Consider the following 11,509-nt stretch of genomic DNA (forward strand, 5'->3'; position numbering starts at 1 on the left):
GATATATGTTGTTTATATTAAGAACACTTTAAATCCAAAATTGTTTCCTAAAACAATATGCACCCCTCAAATATAAAAAAACTTCATAACTCATGCCAAAATAACTTTGAAAAAGGGAAAAAGTTAACTTACCTTATCCAATAAATATATTTCACGGTGAAATTCAAGTTTTCTTTCTTGCACAAATTGAGAAAAGAAAATAAAATATAAATATATATTTATATTAAGTGTTCTTAATATAATTTTATATTCTAAATATATTTTATATTAAGAATACTTTAAATATATAATTTAAAAAAGGGAAAATGTTAACTTACCTCATGAAATAAATATATAAAAATTTCAAGATGAAATTCAAGTTTTCTTTCTTGCACAAATTAACAAGCTTGAGGAAAGTTTATCAAATTTTATCTATTAATTTAGTTGCCTGTTCTTTCTGAAACTAAACAAAATAAATCAAATCCATTTCTCTACTTAGGAAAACAAATAGAATGTTGACACTAATACTAAACTACAAAAGTTCAGCCCTTCGAGAGGGATCAGTTAGTAGGTATTCACACCACAAGATTGTATAGACTCTAAAACGTAAGTAAGAACCCTCCCGGTTTTATTCTGCTTGGTGTCTCTGCGTACTGGCGAGTGCTAATTTAGATTAATGACATCAGCTGTATTCTATACTCACTAACCACTGGCGAGTGCTAATTTAGATTAACGATATCAGCTGTATTCTATACTCACTAACAACCTCTTTGCATTTGTTATCTCTCACAGCTGATTTCTCTTGTAGAAAGAAAGGAGTACCTTAAAGTGAGTCATCGTGAAGCCACAGTACAGATGGGTGCTGGTGATAGGGAGGAGTCTGCCGTATAAAAACACCTCTTGGGATATTTGTTAAAGAGTAATTGTTGCCATTTGTGTTATGTTGTAGCTGTCATGATAATGAAGTAACACGCTAGTTAATGGCATAATGTTAATGGCATAATGTACCACTATCTGGGATAACAAGCTTATTTCCTGAATTAATACTCGATAGGGCCAGGTGTGGTGACTCACGCCTGTAATCCCAGCATTTTGGGAGGCCAAGGCGGGTGGATCACCAGAGGTCAGGAGTTTGAGACCAGCCTGGCCAACATGGCAAAACACTGTCTCTACTAAAAATACAAAAATTAGCTGGGCGAGTGGCACACGCCTGTAATCCCAGCTACTAGGGAGGCTGAGGCAGGGGAATCACTTGAACCCGGGAGGCAGAGGTTGCAGTGTTGCGAGATCGTGCCACTGCACTCCAGTCTGGGCAACAGAGTGAGACTCCATCTCAGAAAAAAAGAAAAGAAAAGAAAAGAAAATATAAAGCCTGCAAATTTATAAACTAACACATGTCATCTTTTGCAATAGAAAATCATCATCAACAATAAATTTATAATTTCCAGTATTTCTCTGTGATCTCAGGTGGTCTCCGGTAACGTATAGTCTCATGAATCTTCAAAGCCACAGTGTTATTTCTGTTCAGGAGATGCAAAATCATGAGATTCAGCACTATAAAGTGATTGCACAATAGGCGAATGGCGGTCTCTGGCTGTCTGATTTTCCCACTGTGCAACGCTTTACTGACTCTTCAAAGTCTTCTGAGATTCCGTTGATATTTTATAAGCCATTATATATAAAGAATGCAGCAGCCCTTTGAAGTACAAATATGATTACTAAGGCCCATGTAGCCAGATGCTTCCTACAAATAAATACATATTAATATGTATAAATTGTTCCTTTACTTAAAATTAACATTTATGTCTTAGTAACTGATATTCTTCTTAGCAAAACAATAATAAAATTTTAAAAATAAACAAAATAAGCCAAAAAGGCCTTAATACATAGTTGAGGTAGAAAGCCAGACTTTATATTGTTTCAATGGCATTTTGTTGTTGTTGTTGTTACAAAAAAGAAATAGTCAAACTGTTCCTCAGGAGACAGAGAAGCGTTTGCTTTGCAGCTTGCAAAGAGCAGTTACGTCAGAATAGGAGTGAGAATGAGGGGAAGAGAGAAGATCCAGGGGAGGGTTGGACCCTATTTGTTGTCTGGAAAATTGATGGGAAAATTGATGAGAAAATCACCATCTCATGGGGCCCAAGAACAAACAAAATTAAACGTCTCTGTTGTGTGATTCTGTTATGTGTTGGCTGCAATAACATGAAGCCATTCCTGTGATCTTCTGTCGTTCCTTAATCTCCCTCACTCACAAATGCGCTGTGGAGGGTAGACTGTGGGCACACTGAGGGGAACACAAGAGCCTCGAGTTTTTCAACTGTAATTTCACGACAATGGCAAATGGTATCACAGGTAAGCAAAGGCGACCGATAAAACAAGGCTTTGTTGACAAAACAGACGAAAATATTCCAGGGAAGGCCTTAGATACACTTAGATCTTGGAGTGTCAATGAGGAGCTGCGAAGCCATGTACCCCTCTGGGCCATCCAGCAGAACTAACCCAGTATAACTCAGTATAACTCAGTGTAACTCTGAGTCAGTTATGCTGGATGGCCAAGAGGGGTCCACAGATGCAGGAGGCTGACCCGTCTCAGGCTCTGTCCGATTCTCTGCTCTGCCATCCTTATCAGTGGACTTTGCTTTTATGAAATCAAAATGATGACTCCTACTTTAGGCCCCATGTCTATAGTCCAAGTAGGAATATAAGGCAAGAATTATGAGCCAGCGAGTCCTATTCTTTTAGGTCAAAAACAATGGCATTCCCAGGATCCCCCCTCCGCTGACTTTTCCTCACACGTCGTTGACTGGAACTCGTTCACGTGTCTGTGCCAGGCTGGGCAGGTGAACACCTAAGGAGACACACTGACACTCTGAACAAAATTGAGATTCTATCCTTAAAATGGTGAAACATTAGTACCAGTCTAAAGGCTGGGAGACTCTAAACGAAACCTGGGATATCATTTCTCTTTTAAAAAACAATTCTTAATTTTGAAGAGCCCAAAGGTGCAGATAACTCCTAAACTTTAACAACCCTCTAAATGCTCATGCTAGTCCTACCACAGAGTTAATGTAAATGGTAGTTTTCTGTATTAGACTCATTAAGGAAATCCCAAATGGATCGGAGGCTGCCAGTTAGGCGTAACCAGAAGAAGGTTTGCATACAGCCACCACATTAATTAGAATCTCCACAAGCCAGAGGATGTGTTTCATCTGCTGTGACAATGGCAATACCTAGGGATTCGTGTCAACCATCACATTAGAACGCTAACATGGCCGTCCCTTTCCTCTGGGCTCTCCAAGTCTGTCCACCTCCGGCATGTTTCAAAAAATCATTACATTCCATAACATGGTGACTAAAGAGACCTAGTATTTTCTTTTCAATCAGGAGGCAATGTTTTCCCCTTTTAGATTTTGATAGCCTTAAAGAATATCATCTTGAAACTGAAGTCGACTTTGCAGATCCACTGTGATCTGTATTGCTTTTCCTGATACAGCTGACGTTTTAGACTATTTGGGGAATTATGCAAGCAGCACCAGTCTAACAATTAGAAGAATGAAACTGTATTCTGTAATCTATTTAGAGACTTTGGGGAAGTAGTTTAACTTTTCTGGCTTTCAATTTTTTATTTATAAAACCAGCAGTTTGGAATAGATGACTCTGAGATTACCTCAGTTAGCACACACTCTCCTCCATTCGGTAAGAGCTTCATTATACATTCTTCAATAGTCTTTTAAAAATGCCCACATTGGCCAGGTGCGGTGGCCCACGCCTGTAATCCTAGCACTTTGGGAGGCCGAGGCAGGCGGATCACGAGGTCAGGAGATCGAGACAATCTTGGCCAATATAGTGAAACCCTGTCTCTACTAAAATACAAAAAAATTTAGCCAAGCATGGCGCATGCCTGTAATTCCAGCTACTTGGGAGGCTCAGTCAGGGGAACCACTTGAGCCCAGGAAGCAGAGGCTGTGGTGAGCTGAGATCTCGCCACTGCACTCCAGCCTGGCGATAGAGCAAGACTCCATCTCAGAAAAAAAACAAAAACAAAAAAACCCCACATTGTGCTATGTAGATGATTTGTTATATTTTCTTTTCATTAGAAAGCAAAATTATGTTCACCTTCACTTCCAGTCATTCCCAAAGAAGACTGAGAAGGCAGTGACATCTCAGCAATAGCCTAAAATCAAAAGTAATGTGGAAATGTTGGCTTACGCCTGGACTTGATTCTCACTCAGTAAGACCTTGATGGTAATTAATTAGAGTCACTCACTGACAGTTTTCAATTTTGGCAATTAAATCACCCCAAATACCTATACATGTATATAAACAATAAATACTTCTTTCTGATAAGGGACAAAAAGTACACTGTATAAAAATGCCTTATAAACGTAATTTTACATAGAAAATATTTGCAACAATAAATGTGGTAACGCTGATGAGGTAGCAAGGGGGTGCCTGGAGCATAGGATTGGAGAGGCGAACAGTGGGTAGCAGTGATGGAGTAGAAATACAAAATTATTGAAAATATATGATAATAAATGATCAATAAAGTGCACTATATTTAGAAGGTAAATTAATTAAAAGCATAATCGCTGCCTTTCTTTCTGAAATAAATTCAAAATATGCTTTGAATCTATCACTGTTCCATTTGTTCCAAGAATAAATTCCCACAGAAAACTAAAAACGAATCGTGTTAATAACCCAGATAATTGAAAAAAATATTTATTAGAAGAATGTGACTTAAATGGGTTGACTTTCACATTAAAGTTTTGCTTATTTGCTATATCATGTCTCTTGTGATTTTAGAAAATCACATATTTTTATTATTGCCTAGTATATCCTAATCACCTTTAAATAAAGGAATATTATTATTACTAGTATTGACATTAGTTAGCAATTTAGTAATTTAGAGAAGTATGTTTAATTTAAATTCACTCTGCTATTCTTGCTGACAGCTATTGCTTCAATGTCCAGGTCCCAAAAGAGATAAACACCTCATCATATCCATCTCATTCTTGGAATACTTATGACAGAAAAATAATAGACCACACACCCCCACTGGCAAACTGAAGTTCTAGTTTGTGAGAGAAGATTCCAACCTTAACTGGAGCTGAGTTAATTTAAAGAGCCGAGAGAAATACAGGGGTAGAGGAAGCAGCGGGAAAGGCCCTGGGAGCTTGCTGGGTCCCCAAGCAGGCCATTCCTGCCTGACATCACAGGGATTTTTCAGGAGGGCAGCCAGAGGCGTGGGATTTTTCAGGAGGGCAGCCAGGCGTCCTTCCACCTGGAGAAGGAAGTCTCTAGCTGAACTTTGTAACAATTTGAACTGGTCAAGAAGCCTCCTGTCCAGAACTTGGGGGGAGGGCACGAATCTGGCTTGCAGACTGCACAGGTGGCAGAAGAACTAAAGCCCCTTTCTCCTGCAGCTGAGAGGCGGGTAGCCTGGGGCAAGTTCTCAGCTATGCTTGCCCACTGCCTAGAAACAGACTTGGTGCTATCGGTAGGGTCACGATGCGAGTGAGAACAGCTCTTCAGATTGTGTGGGACAAAAAGGCCGGTGACTGCCGGCTTTTCCCTACTTCCCTGACCACCTGCATGACTCAGCAGAGGTCGCCATAATCCTCCTAGGTTCACAGCCCCATTGACCTGGGAACCTCACCTCCATCCCCTACAGCAGCTGCAGAAAGACCCGCCCAAGGAGAGTCTGAGCTCAGACACGCCTAGCCCTGCCCAATCTGATGGTTCTTCCCTACCCACCCTGGTAGCTGAAGGCAAACGGCATATACTCTTGGTAAGTCTAGGGCCCCACCCACCACCAGCTCTTCTCCATACGACCACAGCTGATGTCTCCGGAAAGCACCACCTCCTGGCAGGAGGAAAACCAACACAAAAATAGAATATTAAACCACCAAAGCCAAGAACACTCACAGAGTCCATTTCACATCCCTGCCATCTCCACAGAAACAGGTGCTGGTATCCACATCTGAGACCCAAAGATGGTTCACATCACAGGACTCTACGTAGACAACCCCCTGTAGCAGCCAAGAGCCTGGTAGACTTCCTGGGTGGCTAGACCCATAAAACAAATAACAATGACTACAGCTCAGCTCTCAGGAAGCCACATCCACAGGAAAAGGGGGAGAGTACTACATCAAAGAAACACCCCGTGGGACAACAGAATCTGAACAACAGCCTCCAGCCTTAGACCTTCTCTCTGATAGCCCCTACTCAAGTGAGAGGGAACAAGAAAACCAACTCTGGCAATATCACGAACAAGGCTCTTTTCTGACAGTTCTTATCATCCGTCATTGGTATATGTGAACTCTCCCTTTACGGCCTTCCCTGGCTCTATTTGTCAGACATTTTGATTCTGACAACTTTCCCAGTCCCGCGTGCCTTTTCCCTTTGCTGATGATATTAATTTGTATTCAGCCACCACTGTGAGGATAACAGCCCTATCTGAGTCAGGCATGAGCCACTGGGCCCCACCTTATTAACTTATTTAATACTCATCACACAGTGAAGAATATACAGAGACTGCTTACCCCTCATTCAATGGAAATTAGAAGGGGACACAGCTCATAACTGACTGATAAGGGAACCTGGCTCCGGGGGCTTTGGGTATAAAAACTTTGCTACTGGCAATTTACTTGCTTATCTTTTGGAAATAATTTGTTTTTGTGTTTGTTTTGTTTGTTTTTCTCTCTAGCTCCTTTTAAAATTTTTGTTTTTGAAAATCTGAAACATATCTAGATATGTATTTATTTTTACTTATCCTGCATAGAACTTTCTGTTGCTTCAATCTATTCATTATGAATTTTCTAGAAATTTCTCCACAATTAGATCATCTAATATTTTTGTTTCTGCATCATTTATTTTTTCTGTCTTTACCTCTTAATATAAGTATTTGGGCAGTTTCCTGTGTCCTTCATGTCTTTTTACTCCTTTTTAATATTTTTCTCATTTCTTTCTCCTTTTCATCCCACCTCTTTTCTCCCTAAGCCAAATTCTAGTAAATGTCTTCAGATCTATTATTGTTAATACATGTATTCTGCAGAAAATATTTAACACAACCAAAACACATACATTTTTTAAATGTATTATTATTATTTAAAGTTACTTGGCCTTATTGTGATTCCTGTTGATTGTTTATACATTTATTTTTTATTTCCTCTCCAATTGTTCTTTGCTTATGTCCTTTACCTTTTTATTAATTGTGTCTCTTCACCAGTCCTTATGTAATGAACGTTTCATTGATTTTACAGTTGTTTGTGCTTTCTTTTCTAGGTGTTTTTCCCCGACTTGCAGTAGCACATCCCATTTGCCTTGTTATGAAAGTGTTCTCCTGAGAGGTAATGTATTTTCTTCTTCCTTGTAAACAAGGGGTTTCACACATTTGGGACAAATGTTTTTTGTTAACATCTATTAAGATTTCACACTATATAGTAATCACACACTTTCATTTCATGCCTGTGAATGGCATAATTCTTGGGTTTAGATTTTTCAAAGCAGACTGTTTTTTTTAAAGAGCCCTAAAAGGTAAGTGATGAACCCATCTAACTGGCTGCTTTTGTGTGTGTGCTGGTAGGTGAAATATTTCTAACCTAACATCCTAATAACCTAATAATGGTGCCTATCAGTACATTCATAGTCCTAGCTTTATATTGGGGCCTCAGTTCCAGTTTTTCACATTTTACAGATTCAAGACAACATATTTTGCTCCAATTAGAATATTAAAATCACCAATTAGGGCCTATTTTTGGATGGAGTACACACCTGAGTTTGAGCTCACACACAGTATCTTACCACGTATGAGTTTCTTCATTTCCAAAATAAGTTTTGTTTCCTGTCTATGAAGCCATGCTTTAAACAATTTAAAACAATTTTTGTTTAAATCATTGATTTTTTAAATGTGTTTTTAAGCAAGGCCATTTTAATTCCTTTGTCTTAAATGAGATGGCTCTATGATTCCTCTAATTCATAAACTGCTAATAAATTGTTATTCTTTTTTGAAAGAAGTGGTTTTTTATTGAAAAAAAATTTTTAGTAGAATGTTAAAATACAAATTCATAATATACTTGAGTTGTAAAACTGCAATAAAATAAATGGTTAGGTATCTACTCACTCAAATTAAGAAATATACCATTTCTATTACTGAGACTCCAGTAACAGCCCTCTTACTCCCAAAGGTAACTACTATCATGCTTTTGGGCATATCATTCTCTTGCTTTTTTAAAAAAAGTTTTATTTATACATAGGATTATTACCATGAATCAATATGAGGTGTTTAAACATAGCCTATCAATATAGTGTTTCACTTGAATTTTAACTTGAATGTCTCATGTATTGTTGAGATGCTTATACATCTTTATAATGTTTGGAGAGGGAAGAAATTGATTTATATATTTGTGAGTTTTTTTTTGTTTTTTCAGGCTTTTGATTTTTCATTGATTTCTCGTTTATCATTTTGGCTCTGGGGGAAAAAAGTCATACCATTATTAAATTTAAGCTCTAGTTCTAAGAGCCTACTCCCACACATTCCCCTCCATTCACCTCACATTCTTCTCACTTACTTACTCCTCTTAGCTTATTCCTGCACCTGCCTCCACGGGATGCCAAACTGGACCGGAGGCTAAACCCTAAGGAGGCCCCCTCCCCATCACCTCATAAGCTAAGCATCCCAGCTGAGAGGCCAGGTGAGAGAAGTGACCTGTTTGGTAAATATGGTTCCTCAAAACTGAGTCCTACACTTTGGCCTTCTCCTCTGTTCTGTGGCCTCTAAAAAGGGGGGACATCCAAATCTTTGCATTCAGCAGTGACTTATGAATTACAAATTTCTATTTCCAGCTCAACTTTCCTCTGGCTGCAGAGACCCTTTGTATCCATCCACCTATCTACATCTCGTTTTCAATGTCTTAAAAATATTCAAGCCAAAATCCAAAGATACCCAAACACATAGAATCCGAACGTGTGTTCTCCCTACACTCTTGCATTGGTTTGTGTGAGTAGTGGAGGACTTCTCTTCCGCTAGTCTCTGGACCATAACTTTCTCAAAGTCAGAGAAGAATTCTTCTTTTGTTTACAATTGTCTCGCTACCATGTGCATGGCAAAGTCTGAACTGAAGCAGTGAATGTTTAGTGAATATATCAATTTACAAGCGGATCGGTTAAGCAAGACCCTCATGATTGAAGTGAAATAGCCTGGCCTCTACTCGCTGTCCTGTGTCACCTCCTAGGCAGAGCATCGAGAATTCCCTATTCCTTTTTACAACAAGCAGCAGCCATCTTCCCACTTGGAAGACCCTCAGTAAGCTTCTTTGCCTGGAAAAATCTTGTATTTTTTTTCTTTGACTCTCAGTTTAAGAGTCATGGAAATAGGACAGGCTTTGTACCCAGGTAAACTGCACTTGAATTCTGCCTCTGACACCTCCAGGCTGTGGGATCATGTGCACGCAGCTTCTCACCTGAGCCCGTATTTTCCATTTCTAAATAGAGAAGATAGTTGTGTTAATGACATTAGAAAAAGACACTGCATGTAAATTAGTCCAATAGCAGGCATGTATGAAAATATCTTCTTGATTTTCTTGGGGAGAATTCTCTGCTTTTGCAATATTCATTTTGTACTTACAGAATGCGGTATAAATACAAGTATATTTATGTTTCAGTACAGCTTGAATCTACTGTAATTATCTATTTAATATGCTCCTATGAGATCATGAAAGTTAATATTTACATTCCTTTATCCCAACATAGGTGTCTCAACCACTCATAACTATTTAATGTAGGAAGCTATGATTGAAGGATAAACTGGATACCCTGTAAATATTTTTGAAATACAAAAACGAGAATGCTGTTGGATGCGGTGGCTGACACCTGTAATCCCAGCACTTTGGGAGGCCAAGGCAGGCGGATCACCTGAGGTCGGGAGTTCGAGACCAGCCTGACCAACATGGAGAAACCCTATCTCTACTAAAAATACAAAATTAGCTGGGTGTAGTGGCACATGCCTGTAATTCCAGCTATTCAGGAGGCTGAGACGGGAGAATTGCTTGAACCCGGGAGGCAGAGGTTGCGGTGAACCGAGATTGCGCCATTGCACTCCAGCCTGGGTAACAAGAGCAAAACTCCATCTCAAAAAAAAAAAAAAAAAGAGAGAATGCTTTTACATGGGCACAATCAAAGTGATATATTATAAAACTTCATTATATATATAATATGTACACATATAACTATATACACCAAAACACTTTAAATGTTTACCATGATTATATTTATTTTCTGCTACTATAAGTCAAATGTCAAACCAATAAACAATTTCAATTTTTTTACTAAAAGCCTAAGAAGCAGTGCAACAAAGTGCCAAATTGTCATGAAACTAGGTTAAATTTATATGTGTAATATGACATATATTTGTGAATTTTATAGTTTATGTTTTGTTTTAAGTTTAGATTTATTTCAGGAGAAATCTAAGATAGTGCAAACAGTCTAGTGTGAGATGTTTTGAAAGACCATGGGTGGGAGAAAAGAGAGGTTCTTCTTTAAGAATGGAATTGAAAAGTTGAGATTTCTTGCTGCTGGTAACTATGCTCTCATGCAAGTCTTTCAACCCTTTTCTTATGAAGAGGACACAGGAAAAGACTCAAGGAATGACAGTGACCTGGTAGATCTCTAGAGTTAAAATGGGAAAACAAAACCACTCTTTAAATTGTATCTAATGCTTTAGGTTGGGAGGTTATACTACCTGAGGGAAGTTACAGAAAGTAACCTGAAGCCTCAAAACCTACAGGTAGATGACAAATCTCCAGCATTAGGTATCAAATCCAGTTGGTGATAAGTTAGCTAAGTTTTTTTCCTTGTTAAAATTGCTAAGAGAAAAAAGATCTGAGAAAGCCAAAGGTCACTGAACAAAGCAATAAAACAAAATGTTTATTCCAAAAGAGAGATATTTTAGAGAAAATGAGAGAGAGAAAGAGTCTATGCTCCACTGCAAACCTGAAACTATCCTGGGAACTATTTTCACATTCTATCATTGTATAATTTGCACAAAAGTCCTATAAGGTAGGTATTTTAGTTTAATTTTTTCCCGTACTAACGTTAAGATTCAGAAAGGCCAGAATATCATGAAAGTTACAGAAGTCACAACTATTTTCATTGCAAAATCTCAAATTTAGTGTGTTCAATGGCAAAGACCTTTCTTATTTTATAATTTTTGTAATCACTTTAAATAACTAATTCTGGTCCTTGAAATCCATACTTAAAATGGATATATTTTTATAAAACATACCTGCTTCACAGGATCAATTTTATAAAGAGGTGAGGTCGATTTATATTATCATCTCAACTATTTGCTCCCTCTCCTTTATGAGATGATTTTCCACCCCTCCCCACTGATTCTGGGTTTGGCCGTGTTACCTGTGTGGCCAGTGGAAGATGAGCAAATGTTATATAAGCCAAGAGCCAGCCGAAGTTTCAGACACATCACTGCCATTTCCTCCAACTCTCTTTCCTTCTCAGATGAGAATGGCGTGTCTTT

The sequence above is a fragment of the Papio anubis genome, chromosome 19, assembly GCF_008728515.1.
Source record: "Papio anubis isolate 15944 chromosome 19, Panubis1.0, whole genome shotgun sequence".
Classification (NCBI taxonomy): Eukaryota; Metazoa; Chordata; class Mammalia; order Primates; family Cercopithecidae; genus Papio; species Papio anubis.